General features: G+C 35.4%; 1 pseudogene; it reads right to left on the reverse strand.

The window, feature by feature from the left end:
- Nucleotides 1–10,963: 10,963 nt before the first annotated feature.
- LOC113058602 (lipolysis-stimulated lipoprotein receptor-like) lies at nt 10,964–20,659 on the reverse strand (annotated as a pseudogene).
- Between the last annotated feature and the right edge of the window lie 1,005 nt (nt 20,660–21,664).

Raw genomic sequence — 21,664 nt, forward strand, 5'->3', positions numbered from 1 at the left:
TTAAAATATCCGCCTCCACGAGGCAAGTCTCTATATGTAAATTATAACACTTTTTACTGGACTACTGATATAATATTTATTGGAGTCTTTATTCAATGATTTAAAACAAATGTTAAAAAATATTGTGCATTTTGTTTATGTATGATTGAGATAAATAACATAATTTAAGGAAAATTACGGACTGCACCTTTAGACATGACTCAAGTCTTTAACAGGTTCTGTATAGACATGCACCTTGTGCTTTAGATCTCTTCAGAACAGGTCTGTTCACAGCATGCTTTGCTGTCAGCCTGTGACGCGCCCTGCGTCCATAAGCCTGGCCACCCTCTAAATTTACCAGAGGAGCAGATGGTGGTAAAAACACGACTGCTGGCCCTCCCACACTGTTTGCGGTTTATGAATGTGCACTTAGTAGGGCATATTCTCATAGTTGCATAATTTTGGTGGGAGGGATTACAAATGCCTGTGAGTCAAAACACACAACATACTAAGATAAAAATATTAGTATCATCACCAGTTTCAGTATGGAGTAACTACTTTGGGATAATTAATAAACCCACGTCGTCAAACCTCAAAACAGAGCTCACACAGCTCATAGATTAGCAAGGCAATAATTGATAAATGGCTAAAGTGAGAATCAATCAATCGAGTCAGATTGTAAACGTCGCTCAGATTCAAAATGATCTGATCCAGGTGTGTGTAAAATTTCATGAAGCAGCCTACCCACATCCGGGACCCACAAGAACGCTGCCAGGACGGGGGATGTTAATTGCCAAAATGTCCACTACTTGCAACAATATCCTGTTGTGTTATTAAGTTTACCTGAATCACTCAGAAGAGCTGCAATCCACAAGATTAAAAAAATGGATAGACTCTCTATTGAAATTTATGAACGAAATGGATATTTTTATTGTTTTGTTATTTTTAAATGTTATGTGTGTGTGTAAACACACACACACACACACACACACACAAACAGAGAGAGAGCCTTCTCCAAGCAATATGACATTGCATTGATAATAGAACCATTTGTATCACTCAAGAGTGTCATGGTGGACACCCAAATTTACTATAATCTATAAATAATACTGTTTTTGTGTCACAGAATGTAGTTTTTTAAGTGAGAATGTAGTTGTTTAGACATTAAATATGCAGTTTGTTATTAAATATTTTTCTGAGAGCAGCCTGACCTCGGCCAATTCTTCTGGAATTTGCTCTGATGTCACATGAGTTGTAAACAAGGTTATATTTACAGTGAGCTTTTAATGAAGCAATTCAACGTTCCTGGGCTCAGCTGTTGAACTGTCACTGAGATTTAAATATTTGGCGGAAGTAGTTCTACACAAAAGAACCATTTCAATACCACCTCCATTGCTAACCCTTTTTAATTTACACACTCATGCTGTCAAACTTTTGTATAAATGCAATACCACACACTCGTAGCCGTGTGATATGGCTTTGTATCAGCATATTGTGATTACCTACGGCAGAATCATAGCCATGTTGATATACAGACATATCACACTGCTACTTGCTTGATATTGCTCATATATATATATATATATATATATATATATATATATATATATATATACATTTTTATTAAATTAAACAAAAACATTTTATACATATTTACACATGGCTATCTTCAAACATGTGGATGTGTTTTGTGGATGTATATATATTTGTGTGTGTGTGTGTGTGTGTATATATAGACACATATATATATAGACACACACATATGTATATGCTTATTTGTATATATTTAATATTTTTTTATTGCATATCTATTACTATAACATAAATAATAAAATAATAATAACATTAAAAAAATTTATCACATGAAATAAAAAAAAATAGTCAACATTTCTGGATAATAAAAGTTAATACAATTGGATGTAATCTTAGATATGTTAATAGATATATATGAACATAGCAACTGTGCCTTATAGATAAATATTCCACAGGCATAGGGGCAGATGGCAGTCTCAGTGGTCTACCTTCACTATAGCAGCTTCCTGTCCATGTTTCAGACTGTGAAGACAGAGGCCCAGATCCAATTTAGTAGGCTAGGCCGTCCCACACTCTTTGGGGAAAATCCACGCTAATCCACTGAAGTTACTCCTTATTTTTTTAATAAGTTTTTATTAATTTATTTTTTGCTGACAATGGCTGTGAGAGCATTTTGAACTTCTTGGCATGCTCATTATTTCATAACCATTATGTTCATGGGTCATTTGTCTGACCAGCACAAATCCAGGAAGTGTTATTATAGTGATATAACAATAGCAACGGAAAATCACTGCTTCACGCCAACATCCAGTGATGTTAAAAATCTCGAAATGGAGATATTCTCTTATCTCTTGGTCATGAAGACAAATATCTCTTGAAACCACACATCATAAGACTACACACCAATGGAAAAATAATATATAAAAAAATTATAAATTAAGGAAGATTAAATGAATCAAAAATGAAGGAAGTAAAACACAACACAAATGTGTGGTTGCTCTCCTGAAGCAAAACACACACACAGCTTGCATTTGAAGATCCTTAGATTCTTCACAACAAAAGCTGTTGTTCTATGGCAAAGTATGTTTATGAGTAATTCGGAATAAATCCAACATCACGCCACTCTGCTGCTAACCTAAAGTGGGATGTGATGAAGCCCTACTACTTGATTGAGTGTTTGGCAGGAAAATGTTGACACGGGCACAGCATGACACATGTAACCATGCATAACTGAACTATTATTCCCTCTCCTTCTGTACCTGAACAGCTCTGTCTTTGCATCAAATTTTTTATGTTATTAAGAATACAACTCATTTGCTGACAACAACAGCATGAAATTCACATACAGCCATGATCAGCCTCGATTTACTAGTTAATATACTAAGATCTCTAGTTTCGTCATATATCCAATATACTCTTATAAACGTATCTGTGCAGCAAAGCATTTGAAAGACTCCCCTAAAAACCATACTTGAGAATAATAGAAAAAGGCATTAAAATCACCTGAAATGATCTAAAATGCAATAAGACTCACCAGTCAAAAGGTTCCGGAGCTTCTCAGCTCAAAACAAGAATTAATCAGCAGATAGAAACCGTGGCATGACAGGCGCTCACAATGACACGCACACATACGGATGGGATGGAGGCCTCTCTTGCTACCTTCTGTACCATGCTCCAGGCGGGGCAGGCTGGACGGGGGGAGAAGGAAGAGGAGGTGGGCTCGTTTCTCTCATCCTTTCAACTCTTCCATTCTATGTGAAAATGTCAAAGGCTCAGAGCAGGGAGCATTGTTTCATCCACTCAGGCCATTCATAAACGGACACCCACTCTGCTCAACCCACAATGCAGTGCACTGTTCCTCCTGGCCGAAAGCACATGGATGTGGCAGCACAGCCAAGGTCAATGCAACCGAGAATGAAGATGCCCCCACACACAATGCATCATTTACACTGGATATTATGAGAGGAATGCAAGCATTTACATTAGAGGGCTGCTTGGAGAGTGTTCCTGTGATGGAAAGTGGCTCTTTGAAACACACTGTTAATCGAAGAACTATGAAATTAAAGAACCTTTAACATCCATGAAACATTTCCATAGCACATAAGGTTCTTTATAGTGGAAAAAGGTTCTTCAGATTGTTCAAACGTTCTTCACACTAAGAAAAAGAAAAGGTCTTTTTAGGAAACAGAAATCAATTTGTTGATCTGAAGAACATTTAATACAGTATTGTTCAAAATAATAGCAGTACAATGTGACTAACCAGAATAATCAAGGTTTTTAGTATATTTTTTATTGCTACGTGGCAAACAAGTTACCAGTAGGTTCAGTAGATTGTCAGAAAACAAACAAGACCCAGCATTCATGATATGCACGCTCTTAAGGCTGTGCAATTGGGGAATTAGTTGAAAGGGGTGTGTTCAAAAAAATAGCAGTGTCTACCTTTGACTGTACAAACTCAAAACTATTTTGTACAAACATTTTTTTTTCTCTGGGATTTAACAATCCTGTGAATCACTAAACTAATATTTAGTTGTATGACCACAGTTTTTTAAAACTGCTTGACATCTGTGTGGCATGGAGTCAACCAACTTGTGGCACCTCTCAGCTGTTATTCCACTCCATGATTCTTTAACAACATTCCACAATTCATTCACATTTCTTGGTTTTGCTTCAGAAACAGCATTTTTGATATCACCCCACAAGTTCTCAATTGGATTAAGGTCTGGAGATTGGGCTGGCCACTCCATAACATTAATTTTGTTGGTTTGGAACCAAGACTTTGCCCGTTTACTAGTGTGTTTTGGGTCATTGTCTTGTTGAAACAACCATTTCAAGGGCATGTCCTCTTCAGCATAGGGCAACATGACCTCTTCAAGTATTTTAACATATGCAAACTGATCCATGATCCCTGGTATGCGATAAATAGGCCCAACACCATAGTAGGAGAAACATGCCCATATCATGATGCTTGCACCTCCATGCTTCACTGTCTTCACTGTGTACTGTGGCTTGAATTCAGAGTTTGGGGGTCGTCTCACAAACTGCCTGTGGCCCTTGGACCCAAAAAGAACAATTTTACTCTCATCAGTCCACAAAATGTTCCTCCATTTCTCTTTAGGCCAGTTGATGTGTTCTTTGGCAAATTGTAACCTCTTCTGCACATGCCTTTTTTTAACAGAGGGACTTTGCGGGGGATTCTTGAAAATAGATTAGCTTCACACAGACGTCTTCTAACTGTCACAGTACTTACAGGTAACTCCAGACTGTCTTTGATCATCCTGGAGGTGATCATTGGCTGAGCCTTTGCCATTCTGGTTATTCTTCTATCCATTTTGATGGTTGTCTTCCGTTTTCTTCCACGTCTCTCTGGTTTTGCTCTCCATTTTAAGGCATTGGAGATCATTTTAGCTGAACAGCCTATCATTTTTTGCACCTCTTTATAGGTTTTCCCCTCTCTAATCAATTTTTTAATCAAAGTACGCTGTTCTTCTGAACAATGTCTTGAACGACCCATTTTCCTCAGCTTTCAAATGCATGTTCAACAAGTGTTGGCTTCATCCTTAAATAGGGGCCACCTGATTCACACCTGTTTCTTCACAAAATTGATGACCTCAGTGATTGAATGCCACACTGCTATTTTTTTGAACACACCCCTTTCAACTAATTCAACTAATTGCCCAATTGCACAGCCTTAAGAGCGTGCATATCATGAATGCTGGGTCTCATTTGTTTTCTGAGAATCTACTGAACCTACTGGTAACTTGTTTGCCACGTAGCAATAAAAAAATATACGAAAAACCTTGATTATTCTGGTTAGTCACATTGTACTGCTATTATTTTGAACAATACTGTACATCTTATGTACCTTAAAGCCTTTAAAATAACTTTTAAATGTAAAATCAAAAACATCCCATCTCCAAAGTAAGTAACCCTTTAAAGCAAAAATGGCTCTTGATAAGCAGTGAGGCCTTTGGAGAACCTCTGTAGAACATTTAAAGATAGTTCCTTTGACATTTAAGTTCTTCTAATCAACATAGCACCATATCTAAGTTCTTTAAAGCACCAGTGCATAGATGGTATTTCTTAAGATTATTATGTGATTTGGCTTCCACAAACTTTTTGATTCTAACAGGCACTTTGGTTTTTTAGGAATGTGTGGCCACAGAACTAACCATAGTACTTCTCCAAAAATATAGTAAAAAAATAAAATCTAATATGACAGAAACTCAAACTTCATGAACTAAAATATGTTAAAGCCTGTTGAGTTTCCATTAAACAGCACTGTGTCCAGCCGTCTTGATGAAAACACCCTGTTCCAGTTATTCCAGTTACAACACTCTGCCACCAGAGAAATAAGTCAATCAGTATACACTTAAATGCTCCAGAGCTTCAACAAACACCACACACACACAGACACTCCTGCCCCTTGTGCTTCTGTGCACAGTGGCTATTGTTTAGGTCGTCCCGGGGAGAGAACAGAACGGCCAGGCTGGAGCCTGACACCGCACAACACAGGGAAGTTGATGCGCACAGCTAATTGTCTTAAAAATCACAATCACCCATTCACACCTTCCATTTCACTACCTTTCTCTTGTGAGCATTACAGTCATAATTAATATGTCAAACATACACGAGGATGTGATTGTAAAAATACTTGAGATTAAAGGAAGAGTTCACCCAAAAATAAACACTCTGGCATCATTTACTCATCCTCATGATGTTTCAAATCTGTATACATCTCTTTTTTCTGTGGTACACAAAAGATATTTTGAAGCATGTCGGTATCCGAACTTTTGGGACAAAAAATACTGTGGAAGTCAATGGGACTTTTTGGTTACCGACATTAACATCTTTATGAAGTCATATCAAAAGTCATACAAGTTTGGAATGACACGACTGAATAAATGATGACATAATTTTCATTTTGGGGCTGATATAAACACAACGCACGATGACGTTACTACAAAATAAATTTAAACAAGCAACATTCTTAAGCCAGGAAATTGGTCTTCAAAAGGGGGTCTGCTAATTGCCTACAAATTTCATTAAAGAAATATATAAGTTAATGTCAATATATATATATTTAATATTATTAATGGGGCCATTCTATAGTGTCATAGCCATCTATATTGTCTGTCTCCCCAAAGACTGTAGGAGGACAATGGATCCTTTTTTTTCTTTCCCAGCACTAAGTGCCCTCACCCCATATCTACAGCAGGTCAAGAGCTCAGGCCTCCAGGCACGCTGACCTCATGGCTCGAACCGAGGCCCGCTGTGGGCCAGTGTGTGTGTGTTTGTGTGTGTGTGACTGGAGCAGCGTGATCATAGATGCAGCAGTATTGGTGAAAAGCCTGACTCATGTGGGTTTAAGATCTGTAAACTCACACATACAATACATACATATATAATGCATTTTAGATTCATATAAAAGTTTTCTTTCTGCTTCACTCCTCTTCTTTTGGTTTTCTATGTAAACGCTTTGTTTTTTAATAACTGGTTTGAGAATTATTATTATTATTATTCATTTTTTGGTTTCCCCATTTATTTAACTCGGAAGGTCTTATTTTAAATCACAAAGAATTCTTATGTAAATGTAATTTTCCAGTAACTCCCAAAGAATTCTCCATTGTCATGGAAGTCATTCTTAAAGGAGTGGTTTATGCTTTTAAGGGACTCATTAGATCATCCAGCAATTAATCTTTAGACCCATATGAAATCCCAGGAGGAAAACTGCTTTTTGTCACATCCTTCAAAAGGAGCTTGTAACAACATCATATGTGGTGTCTTATTGGATATGTGGTTGATCATATTGATTGGAAAAAAGTATGGACTCTGTTTTCGGAATATATAATAACCAACAAGGTTAGAGACATCTCATTCAAATTGTTACACAGATTTTACCCAGCTAAAGTGTGTTTGAAAAGGTTTAAATCAGACAAGCCGTTCTTTTTGTGGGGACACTAATGAAACTGATATACATGTCATTTGGGATTGTCCTCACAAAGCTATTTTGGATTGAATTCTCCAATGTTATCCACCAGTGTGCTACAGGGTTTCTCTCTGTTTTTTAAGGATGTACTGTTTGGCATCTTTAAATTAATATTCAAAAAGACAAAATTAATTAATATTTTATTATAAACCTATTATGACTTCTTGCTAAATTTCATATTCACCACAGTAAATTCACTTATCAAAATCCTATGGTTGTAAATGGTGCTTTGCATGTAATGCCACTTCTTTGTATGAGGTATTGACATTCTCTGTACATTTATCTTTGGTATCTTGGCATTAATAATAAAAAAAAAAAAAAAAAACTAATCAATTCTCTTTCTGGCTCAGACTGCATTGGTTACGCTTATGGGTCAGTCACGTGATTAAGGAATGACTCGAGAACCCGAAAGACTCATGAGATGAACTACTGTAATCAATTCTCTTTCCGGCTCAGACTGCATTGACTGAAACAGGTGAACTAGACTAATTCCAGTACAGAACCTATAGAATTTGCAAATGACCGACTGGACGAATCACTCCCCGACCCGAGTCACATTAAAAATTCGTTAAAAATGAAAGAAATCGTTCAAGAATGACCCATCACTTACTGGCATCAGAAGAAAACACCAAAGTGAAACGTTTTATAGATTTATGATATAAGCACAAAATAGGAAATCAGAAAATGAGGCGTTATCCGATTTTTTCATTTTGGTTTTGGAACAAATAAAAAAAAAAAACAAGTCAAGTTTAAATTAGAAAAACGAAAGAACGAATGATACACTTATTACACTACTATAACTTATGCCTGTTTCAATGGAATATTTTTACTCAAATCAAAGGAAATAGTGACTAGATATTCAGTTGAGCAACTGCCAGATTATAATAATCTTGGTTGCTTCAAAGCTAGTTTGTAAAACTTTATACAAGAACACAGTGTGCTAACAACCATGACTAGCCTAAAATCAATAGAAACAAGATGCATTTTACAACATTATTCCATATATTTTTTACAATTCTCATTAAGGATAACCTAGTGACCTTAAAATGTTTTTGGACACTTAAAGATGCCATTGGATGAGATAATAAATATCAATCCAAATGGCATCTGCAAATAATTTATTTTTTATTTTATTTTTTTTAGCCAAAAGGTCCAATTTTCAATGGCTCTGAGAAGTTCTATAAGCAGAGTAACCACAGGTGTAAAGAAACATATTAATTATGAACAAGTGCCACAAAGAGTACTTAATTTAGAAAAAGTTACTTTTTTTTAAATGATCTTTTAAAACCCTAACAAACTTATAATTGTTTTGCTATATGTGTTTTATGCTGTTTTCTTAAAAAAGAAACACCATTTGGTTTGAAATCTACTACAATCCACTATAATGACATTGGCACATGATTAAGTGTGGGTTGAATGCACGAATACTTTTACAAAGCATGAAATACTACTTCATTAATTGTAACAACTAAACTGATCTACAGTCCACAAACACAAGAATAGAAATTGCGAATGAGGCAGCTGGCACTGAGAGTCATGGGACATACAATTAATATTGTGCACTTGGAAAAGTGCAAATGCCAGATGACAACACACTTCACATCTACAAAAACTACTGGACATTCATCCACAGCAGGGTTTGATTCACTGGCAGGTAGCCAAGAGAGAAACAGGCAAACATTATCCTACTTAAGAGATTAAATCATTTTAGGCCTTGACTAAAACATTTTGTATGACCAAAACATTAGATCTCAATGCATTTCCCTGGTTTGCATACATAATTATTTTGAGAATAAACGTCATTCCTTCTATGAACCACAGTGCCATTACATCACATTCTCTGATATTCAGTACTGTAATGCAAACAACTGAGCACCTCTTGTGTTTGGGGGAAAAGGCTGATTTAGTAAAGTTTAACAATAACATAATAAAGTAATAAATAATAGGTGTTTAGCACTTCTGTCTATAAAGTAGATGCACACAGCCTTCCAATATGTAAATACACTAAATAAAATATATTAAAATAGTTTTTCTAATATCTGATAATAAAATATTGTTAAATAACATAAAATGTTAAATATTAAATAAAGCAGTAAAATGTCAAAAAAAAAAAAAATAGTAAAAAGAAAAAAGTAATGTAATTCTCACTATAAATCACAACATGCCAAATAATGCCAAATAATTCTAACATTTCTTGACCTCACATATATGTGCTTGTCATGTCATTTATGGATGCTGGCTTAAAAATATCAGACTTACCTTATCAGATGTTCTTGTGTGTAAACAAGCAGACAGAATGCAGATAACTCAAGAGCAATGCCAGTTTCTTTTCCTATTGAATCTCAAACCCTCCCAGCCTGCCTCTCTCTCTCTCTCTCTTTCTCTCTGCCACCCCTCTCTCTATCTGATGCCATGTGCCGCTGACACATGATTGTTATTGTGGTTTCACATTAGCACCCTGATTAGTAATGACTCGATTTAACAAACAGAAAAACACCACTGCAGTAATCTGAATCACTACAAATGTTACTGTATTTTAAAGAGAAACTTGAAAATGATCATTTTATCATTTATTCTGGCCTGTTTTGCAAAATTATTCACATACCACCAGCCCATGTTGGTTTGAATATGCTTCTCATGTAGTGTTACACTCAACCCTGCAATGTAATTGTTAGAGAAAACTATTAAACAATTAACAAATGTTAATTACTCTGATGTTTTAACAAGACCACTTAAGTACAAACAGATCTGCTTTTAAACAGCTGTCTGAACCGTGGGGGTCAGCTGCCCTTTAGCTGGTGCAGTTTCTTAAGTAGCTCTCACCTAACTGGCTGTCTATCTGAAGGAATGGCTGCTTTAAGACACCAGATGGATGAAAGCTTCGATGGCTACTTCTCTGCTGTGATCTTGGCAGGCCACCAATGTTGGATTTCAGAAAGTACGTTTCACTCTGAGACTGAGGCAGTTGTTGGTCCTTCTCCATCTGGGTTAGAAAAGATGCTTTTTTATGTTAAACCAGGCAGGCAGCATCAAGATAACAGACTAGATGTGCTAACACCTAAAAGAAAGCACTCTTTTATATACACATGTTAAAATGTGTAAAAAACTAATTAGGCTTCTAGACTGTAGAGACGGCAATATTCAGCATCTAAACTGGCAGCTAAAAACAAGAACTTTAACTTAAGAACAAGCTACATTTGAATGCATATTCATATTGTAAACATAGAAATAAAATACCTTGGCTCAGTGATAATGAAGAAATAAAAAGAAATACTTGAATGTGCATATGGAATCAGTATGGCATTTCCTGACATTATTGTACATGGATAGTAAATTGCCATCTAGTGGTCGCAATCCAGAAACACCAAACAATGTTAATGTATGTCACTTTGATCCCTAACAAGACAACAAACCTAAATAAAATAGAAAAGTTTTATTGAAAATGTACATTACATGACTGTACAAAAATAGAACAATTATGAACCACTGTATGAAATGTGAGATTATAGTGAAAAAAAGAAGAAAATAATTAATGGGAGGAACCAAACTATTAAAACCATAAATACATCAGTTGCCATTACATATTAATAAATTAGCCATTTTTACATTCAGATATCCCATAAAAATTCAAGACATCTAAATATGGACCAAAAATCCTCTCAGCATTCAAGCCAAACAAATACACACATGTAAGTGGCATGAACTGGCAGAGGAAACACACACACACACATCATTTCCACCAGAGCGTCACACCACCATACTCTCCCTGCTCACAGCTCCATTCTGGACAAAGAAAACACAGCAGAACTTTGTATTATTATAAATATATAAAATGACTGAACATTAAAGTACAGTATCCTTATGTGCTCAGCTTAACTTAACACTGACAAAGAATTTGCAATGGAAGTGCAGTGACCAGAACATTTTTATTTTCATAATTTTTTTGAATGTTTCACCTAAAGAAGGAAGCTTGTTTTAATCATAACAGCATGTCCCAGTTATTTTTTTTTTTCAGCAGTGCCTTTGACTCCGGTCTTGCTTAACTCTGAACCTAGGCACATAAAATAGCTAACTAAACATTCAGGTTCTTGCCATTCAGCTGTGAATAACCCTCTTGTCATTCTGCATACTTGTTTCTTTCTAGTATCCCTGCTTCACCCTGCTTTTTGAATATTTTGCTATTCTGCATCATTCTTACTCGTATTTACTTACATATACACAATATGTTATTTGCTTGCATATTGTTTACATATAGAATACTTCAAATTCTGTACTATTCTAAAACACATTACATAACATGATTATTGCACAACAATGATCAACTGAACTATAGTTTAATATGAATTTAAATAAAAGTTAAACTCAGCCAGGTACTAATAAACCAGTTAAGTATTATTTATAAACTATTATAATATTTATTAACATTTTGAATTAGCATTTATTTATCATTTTCATAAACAAAAACTATTTTTAATAGGTTTAGTATTAGTAAACATTAACAACACCAGCAAAGCCACCCGGTTTTAGCTGGATCTTCAAAAGGCGTTTTCAGTTTGGAAATTCATTGTCAAAACAACAACAACCTAAAATATAAGAATGAAATAAACAATACATATGTTTTAATAAGCTCTTTTGAATCTGGCTCTTACCTTTTTTAATTTGCTCTTCTTGGACGATGGCAAACTGTCACTGTCCTCAGTGTAGGGAGGGGGAGGAGGTGTGGAGTTGCTATGGTTTCCATGACGGTTAGGGTCTCCGGAGGGTGGGATGAGCGGCAGAGGTGGTGGTCCACCGTGTGGCCCGCTGTAGCGGTCAGAACGGTCGGTCTCACTATCAAGCCGCTCACGGCTGCGGCCTCTCTGCTGCTCGACCAGCTTCTTTTTTCCATGGCTTCCCTCAGAAGGCTGCCATCGTATGCATCCCGGCCTCCACGACCACGATCACGCTCCAGATCCATCAGGTCATCACGACTATGGCTACGCCGGCCCTGAAAACCGGCCCCATGGGATGAGTCTCTACGCTGCGGACGAGCATCATGAGAGTAATCACGACGCCGATGATCATCAAAGACACGGTCGTATCCTCGTCCACTGCTGCTCCACTCCTCATCCGATCTGGACAGAGAAAAGTCATGGGTCAAGAAGGACTGTCAAGTCAATGCATTCATTTAGCATGATTTCGAAACGATTCAGTCACTTACCCTCTTCTGCCATCTCGGCATGCTGGCACATAGTCATCTCTATCTCCGTAATTGTGGCTGTTATCATCAAAATTTTCTGTGGCGTATTCATGTCCTCGATAGTCAGGTCCCCGTCTGGGCTCATCCCGTCGGATGTGCCGAGAGCTCACATTACTCATACCATCCACTGTTGGATAGATGGGAAAAGATTAAAAAGGTTGTAATATATTGAACACCAACAAACCATCCCCCAACCTTGGAAAAACAGAGAATCTACAGGAAACAAAGTTTAAACAGAGTTTGTTTCCTTTAGATTGCCTATGGACTTTAACACACACACAGGTAGGACATGTTTGTGAATCCCTAATCCTGTCAAAAATGGGTTGATTTAAATGTTCAGGAAACTGTAGAGAATCTTGATCCAGGACCATGTTCTACACAAGCCAACACTTTGTTATAACCCAACCCTCGGAGTGAAAGATAGTGCCCATCTCCAGAACTCACGATGACTGTATCTGCCTGGAGTGTTCACTGGGCGACTGGGGTCGAGGTTGGCCAGATCTTGCTCCATATAGTAATGCACCTGAGTTGGGTTTCCATCTTGGTCGGCCTGAACACGGTATCCACTACGGTCTGAAAAACAACACCAACATTAGCTGTGAATCAGAAGGCTTCAAAGGGATGAAGTCACTTAAAATGTTATAGATGGATCGATATAGTGACGTAGTGAAGATCTCTCACTTACTTCCTGCACCATTGTGGTGTAGCAGGAGCAGCGTTTGAGATTGGAGCAGGACAAACAAATGATCAAACAATTACACTTATTGAAGTAAAGAGTGTTGTCAAACTGCATTTTTTTTTAAGGAAAATAGAGGATGAGTCTACCTGAGTTGGCTCTGTCAAAGTCTTTGCCATAGCCATTGAAGGGAGGACCAGCGACACCCACCTGCATAGGGAGCAGGGGTATGCCCGGCGCAGCTCCACCAACTCCATAAGTTGGCTGGCCATGCATGCTTTGGGCATAGACGGTGTGTGCATACTGACTGGGGATGCCAGACTTTGACATTTTACCAGCCTCATACACTGGGAAGATGTTAATTTAACATGTTAATTTAGCACAACTAATAATTTAAAGCAACAATGCCAAATTAAATTCATGTTAACATATGGAGGCTTTTCTTTGCAAATATTCATACATGCATTTTTTTTACAATTCATTTTATTAATTCATTATATCATGTAATTAATTACTGTAGATTATACATTGTTAATCAACCGAAAGCCCTAATAAAAACAATTCACACAAAAAAGAATTTTGCTAAACTTTTCGGGAAAACATTTTACCACGTTCAGAGTTATCGTTAACTATAAAAAAATAAAAATAAAAACTATTGAAAAGTTTTGTTAAAGCGGAAATAAAATAAAATATAAATATTAGATGAGAAACAAACTAAAGAAAAAGGCGAAAGTTTACTACAAATTGGAAATAAAAACTAAAACTGAACTAAAGCAAAAACTAAAATAAACCTTAAAATAATCATAATAGTAAAACAAAACTAATAAAAATGACAGAAGAAAATAGCAAAATTACTAAATATTTAACTAAAATTTAAACTGAAAAATAAAGAATAAAATAGAATATAAATAACATGAAAATAACACTAATGTGCATTAATCATCGGCCGATATATATCGTGCACCCCTATTTTTTTTGCATTTCATTTAGTTTGATCTTCCTAAACAGGGCATTTCTGGCTAAAGGGGAAGTGGAAGTGAAAGTGGTGTGGACTCACATGCGCGGGGACAGCAGCAGCGCTCCGAGCAGCAAGGGCAGCTAACATAACAGCAGCAGGTGTGAGGGCAACACTGACACCAGCAGATACCAATCAGGAACAACAACAGGAGGAATCCCAGGGCCACCAACACCACTAACAACCAGTCTGGAGAACGAGAAGAGGAAAAAATAATTAAACATTTGGAGGAAAGAGTCAAATCTCTTGCATCAGATACTAAATAAGAAATGAAGGCATTAAACAGAAAATACTAAAAATAAAAATGTGTAAATGCAATACTGGCTTAATTTCTGTTCCATGAGATTTTATTTCGGCCTCATAGCTTATTTTAGTGCTTTCCCCCCATCCCTGATGTTAAATGTCATGAGATGTGTGCATTCATCTAAATGTGTGCACATGTCTGTCAGTTCTGCAATCAAAAATTAAAAAAAGAAAAAGAAAAAAAAAAGTATATGACACACATAAAGAAAAACCAGCCGAACAGGTTTTGCCTCACAACACTCTGCCAGGGCTCGATTCCAGCATGCACCACAACAACATCCTACATTCACAGACACAGCATGAATCATGTGCAAACGCAGATCTTAGAATCTATTCCACGATCTTGATGGAGGAAGCAAACCATCAAAATAAAATCCAATACTTCTCCAATTTGTTCAGTTAGAATATCCATAAAAATCTCAACCAAATTATAGGATTATGCAAATCTAGCCAAGTATGCAATAATAAATAGTCAGTTGGCTAACTGCAAATTGCCCTTCTTTTTAACGACTGCGTACAAAATAAATAAATAAATGGATCTTTAATATTGTTTTGAGCAGAAATTGGTTTATTATGTGAGAAGTAGGAGGTTGTGGAGTGATGATAGAGATATGAAACTAGATATGAAACTGTTGTCTCAGGCATTATGCAAAGATATTTAACCACAGAATGCTGCCAATAGGAATCAAGCATTCAAATAAGATGCTTAACAATTAGCACCTGATCTCATTCGGTGTACACAACATACTTAATTTGACACAAATAAAAACAAGGCTGTAGGTGACAGAAGTACATTTCATTCAATATGTTGTAAAATCTCATTTTCAGTGTTTTATCTGCTGGAGGCTAATCCGTGATTTATAATGGGAGTGGATGGAAACCCAAAATTTAAAGTCCATAAAAATGGCAACCATCTATTATAAAATAATTCCACATGGCTCTGCGATGCGTATGTGTAAGAAAAATATAGAAATTTGAAACTGTAATCGCTAGCTTCCGCTAAATGTCGTACATGCGTTCAGGAGAGAGTAGCGTCCTGTGGATAATGTAGGATGTAGGCGTAGCATAAGCTCCGGTGAGAATATGCTAGTCTCGCGAGACACAAGTTTATTTACAGCAAAGGAAAACAAGTGTCCTCTTGGCTTAACATTTTTCTTTACAAATCCTCGTTTTGTACCAAATCATGACCAGTGTTTTGTTTTGCTCTCTCCTCTGCACTTCCATGTTTGTCACTTCCACATTTATCACCGTGTTTTCTACGTCCTATGTCATCCGCTGGACACCACTCTCTCATGAACTAATGTACAACAGTTAGCGGAAGCTAGAGATTAAGCTATATATAAAGTTGTAAATATGGATATTTTTCTTACACAAACACATCACGTTGCTTCAGAAGGCCTTTATTAACCCCCTGCAGCTGTTTGGACTTCTTTTATAATGGATGGGTGCAATTTTTTGGATTTAAAACTTTGGGCTTCCATCCACTCCCATTATAAAGCATGGATTAGCCTGGACATTATTTAATATAACTCTGCCTATATTTATCTTAAAGAACAAAGTCAAATAGACCTTAAAATCATGGGGTAAATTTCATTATTCAGTGAACTATCTCTTTAAGGGACACAATTACACAACATTTTGAACATACTGTTCTTCCATCCCATTAAAACCTTGTTTATTAAAAAATATATATATATATTCACACACACACACACACACACAAACACAACCAGGCAAAAGTTTAGGATCAGAATGAATTTTAATATTTTAAAATAGTTTCTTATGCTTATCAAGGCTGCATTTATTTGATCAAAAATACAGGAAAAAATGTTATATTGTGAAATATTATCATGATGTAATATAGCGTTTTTCAATTTTATTATACATTAAAATCGAATTCATTCCAGTGATGCAAAGCTGAATTTTCAGCATCATTATTCCAGTCTTCAGTATCACATGATCCTTCAGAAATCATTCTAATATCCTGATTTATTATCAGTGCTGGAAGCTGTTGGGCTGCTTCATATTTTTTTGGAACATGTGATACTTTCTTTCAGGAATGTTTGATGAAAAAAAAAAAGAAGAGCATTTATTTAAAAGAAAAATATTTTCTAACAATATACACCACAGTTAAAAAGTTTGTGACCAGTAATTTTTTTTTTTTTTTTTTTTTAGAAATTACAATTTTATTTGATTATTACTGTTTTTTTATTATTATTTTTTTTTAATCAAATAAATGCAGCTTTGATGAGCATAAGAGACTTTGTTAAAAACTTAACCAGACCTCTAGAAAGAAGCACTTATTCTACCTTCCATGACCAGTAAATTGATGCCAGGCAGCAGGTCTGTAGTATTTGACTTTCTCTCTGTGAAAAAAAGACAAAGCCATAATTACTGAAAAAGGCCATACAGTATCAGCCCAAAAAGAGAGAAAAAAACTGTCCGTTAGGTTAACATTACTTTACTACTTTTACTGCTACTATATTATTAATATTAGCATTAATCAATATATTATTGCTTTCTATGCCAAGACAGAAATGGACTTGAATCCTTCACAAGCAAACAGTTGATCTTCCAGGTAGAATAAAAAAATATATGATATATTACAAAATATTATAATTCATATAATTCATCAACAATTTCCAATTAAACACAGCCCTAATTCCTCACATACGCTAAAATCCATCAGACACTACAAAATCTGAATTAGTGACCAAGTGCTTGTGTGTGATGAAATTTAAATGTTTGGTGCCTGTTAGTGTGAGTTTGTTTGTGGGAAGTAGGGATGCAAGGATACCATTTTTTTCAGAAGCGATCCGATCCGGAAAATTCTGAGTATCTGCCGATAACTATTCAATCCGATACCAACACAGTCACAGTTGTTTTTTTTTAATCAGTGTAGAATTTCTATACTTCTCTGTGATGACCTGTTCGTCACTCTTTTGTGTGTTAAACACAATATACTACATATAGACAACTTCATTTTAATGAAAAATAACAAATGAAAAAAATATGTGTGACCCTGGACCACAAAAGCAGTCTTAAGTCGCTGGGGTATATTTGTAGCAATAGCCAAAAATACATTGTATTGGTCAAAATTATAGATTTTTAATGCCAAATATCATTATATTAAGAAAATATCAATGTCCCTGAAGATAATTAGTAAATTTCCAAATGTAAATATATTGAAACTTCATTTTTGATAAGTAATATGCATTGCTAAGAACTTCATTTAGATAACTTTAAATGTGATTTTCTGAATATTTTGATTTTTTTGCACCCTCAGATTCCAGATTTTAAAATAGTTATATCTCGTCCAAATATTGTCCTATCCTAGCAAACCATACATCAATGGAAAGATTAGCATTTAGGTGCTTTATCATGTTCTTGCTTTCGTGGGGCTCAACAATTACACAGAATAGTATACGCACAAAATCATTTTCGGATCGGTCTCATCAGACTGATACCTGATCCAGCTGAAAATGCCAGTAACGGAGCAGATACAGATACGGAATATCAGATAGATGCATCCCTAGTGAGAAGGTAAACACCTACCAAGCACAATGAGTTCTGTATAACACTCGCCATTTCCTGAAAGGTCCTGGGATGAAACAACACTACAGACGTACACTCCACTGTCACCCCACGCGGTCTGAGCAATGTTAAGGTCTGCATCTATAAATTTAAAAAATAAATAAAATCATATGTACATATTTGAAAGCTTTGCAAGTTTCATGGCAAACAGAATTTAGCCAGGCTAAACCAGGCACATTTACACAGGTGTGGTGGTAATGAAGATAAAAAAAAAAAAAAAAAACTAATATATATATACAGTTAAAATAAATAATAACATAAACAATTATAATAATATATAAAATAAAGACATTAAATTAAAATGTAATAAATTAATAATGTACATTAAATAATAATAAATAAAAAAACGGACACAAAATACTTTCACAATCTAAAGTCAACTTACTATTTGTGATGCTGATCTGACGGCCCTGGTACGCGCTCCCAAGTGTGACCTCCATTTGTTTTGAAGCTACTATGTGAACGGTCCTGGTACTGTCTGAACACTCTCTGTTGGGGTCGTAGCTTGGGTTGGACTGAGCGATGACATTGTCAACACTACTGGGGTTTAATGCAGCTTGTATCGGGTCTCTGCAGTGGGACTTGTATTTCCAGCTGATCACTGGTTGGCTTTGACCCGTGGTAGAGAAATCACAGCGGAGTGTGACCGGCTGGAATAATATGACCACGTACCGTGGGTAAGGGCAGACCACGTTGACTGCTGTGGTGCAGCCTGTAGGAGAGGAAACACATTTGAACATAACCGCATACACAAATAAATGAAACACATAGGGATATTTAAGACATTTCCATGAACCTAGACAGGAATTAAGAATACAGTGGAGATCAAATAACATCCAGACTGGACTAAAAGTCCTTTCATGTATAACAAAGACGCAAACCATGTCAAATGACATTAAAAGGCTCTTAAGACTTTCTGTTAAAAATATTCTTATACACAAATGGAACAGATTATAATAAACCAGGTGAACCACATGAAAATTGATTGTGCCTGTGAAGATGTCAAATTTATATTTCGTCTATTCAAATAATAAACTAACTTCTATTGAGCTTTCAATTGGGCTTAGAAGTGTTCTGAAAGCTCAGGGAGCAAGCGGTTCCCTTGAAAACTTTCTTTTAGTCATTAAAATCAATCACTAAAAAGTCATTATAATAGCGGTTTAAATCAACATACTAGCTGTCAATAGTCTGTATAGAGATAGTCTGTATTTATTTGCTCAGACTAAAATCAAAGCATAATATCTTGATCAATATTTTTAACTGAATAAGAGTTCAAATTATAAACAAAAGCTGCTCAAATCTGAAAAGTATCATCATTTTGGAAGGAACATATTTATATATTCATTTGAACTGTATTTTTATACACTTTTGATTAATTAAAAAGGCTCTCTAGGGAAAATATATATTTACATACACGACTCTCTGAGGGTTATGGTTGCTATCTATACAGAAGTACTGCTACAGTAGATGTAAATACAAAATGTATTAATGATTTATAAGCATATTCCTGTTGCTAGACCTGAAAACCCTTAACATACTCATATCAAATAGTTATGTGATTACGAGTAAACGATTAATAATGCACAATCAATAGACCTGGCCAGTCAATTAAAAAAAAAATAGACAAAACCTATATCAACTGATAGGTTAATGTGGCCTCATTGAATTCCAGCGCTGTAATAAAATAAAATCTGATCATCTATTGACACTTTTCTATACACATACAATAACTGACGAAGAAGTGAACGCATAGCATTAGCATAAGAAGAAACGCCCCACCTGTGAACAAGAGGAGGGTAAAGAAGACTTTATCCTGCGACATATTTACTCAAAATCTTTCAAAACATATGAGCTTTAAAACATCTAACTTTAAGTTCCTCAAAAAAAAAAAAAAAAAAAAAAAAGGTAAAGAAATCCGAGTAAGTGTCGACACAGCGGCTGTATTTTGTCAGGCAGGTGTGCCCTCCGTATCCTTTTGTAGTGAGGAAGGAATGAACGTCACTCGAAACTCGAGACTCAGGTGAGCTCTGCGGCCACTGGAAGAAAAATACGCGTAAAATCATAGGGGTCCAAAAGACAACAATAGTTTGCGTATTTAAAAATGAGGACTTTTATACATTTCTTTTGGTTCCTGGACAATAATATAGCTACGATATTGTGGAACAGTATTCTGTGACTGCATATCCGGTTTGACGAGAATAACCCAAAAGGTTATTCCCAAAACAACGCCCTGTAACTCACCTTTGGTGAGAGAAATGATTTATTCCACTGCCAATTTCTCGGTGCACTACTAAAGTTATTTTGTTAGTAAAACACAGATGAGTTCATTCGCCATGTGGCCATGGAAAACAGTTTCAGTTTCATGATGATCGAACACATTGTTATAATTGTATAGGCCTATACAGAGGAACACTGACGTGGTTGTTGTTGTTGTTTTACATTTTTATTATTTAATTTTCATTTTAAAGATGTTCAGCTATATATATATATATATATATATATATATATATATATATATATATATATATATATATGAAGAATAAGAACGCTGTAAGTTTTAATGTTTTTAAACTTTGTCTATAACCTTTGATTTTTTATTATTATTACTATTATTATTATTATTATTATTATTATTATTATACATAATAATACATTATTTATATATTTTTGTTTATCCTAAAGTAGTCTACCTGTCTTGATGTATTTCGAAAGTTACAACATCAGATAACTTTTACATTTTCATTACAAATTATTTTTTAAATTTAAAGTACAAATACAAGCAAACATTGTTTTGGTCTACACTTATATGTATATACTATTTGAAAATTATAAATTTCCTCTTCATTATGTGTGTATACTGTCACATTTTTGATGGATTTTCTGATGATAACTATCATCAGGAAATCAATTTGAGAAGTGTTAACCACAAGTCTGCTTGTTGGTTGAACATTTTTCTAATTTTGAGTGCACAAACAACTCACGGGTCATATAATTGTTCCAGCCCCCACCCATTATATTATGAACAAAAAACGTATCTGTAGTGTTCCATTCTATCTGTCCAGCCACATATTTCCCTTCATGTCGCAGCATATTTGATTAGAGCTGTCAATCATTATGCCTGTACAGATATTTCATATGTTGTAAGGCTCCTTATTAAAGTTTCGTAAATTAATTATTTTACTTTTAAGATGCAGTGTTTTAATTTTTATTTGTAATCATGAGCATATCTAGCGCAAAGCGCATATGAACAGTCGTTTTAGACTAAATAAAGGAAATTACGCCCAGAGCAAAACAATTCACACACGGCCTTGAGACTCGAGTTGCAACTATAAACAG

This window comes from Carassius auratus, chromosome 40 (genome assembly GCF_003368295.1).
Source record: "Carassius auratus strain Wakin chromosome 40, ASM336829v1, whole genome shotgun sequence".
In the NCBI taxonomy this organism is placed as follows: domain Eukaryota; kingdom Metazoa; phylum Chordata; class Actinopteri; order Cypriniformes; family Cyprinidae; genus Carassius; species Carassius auratus.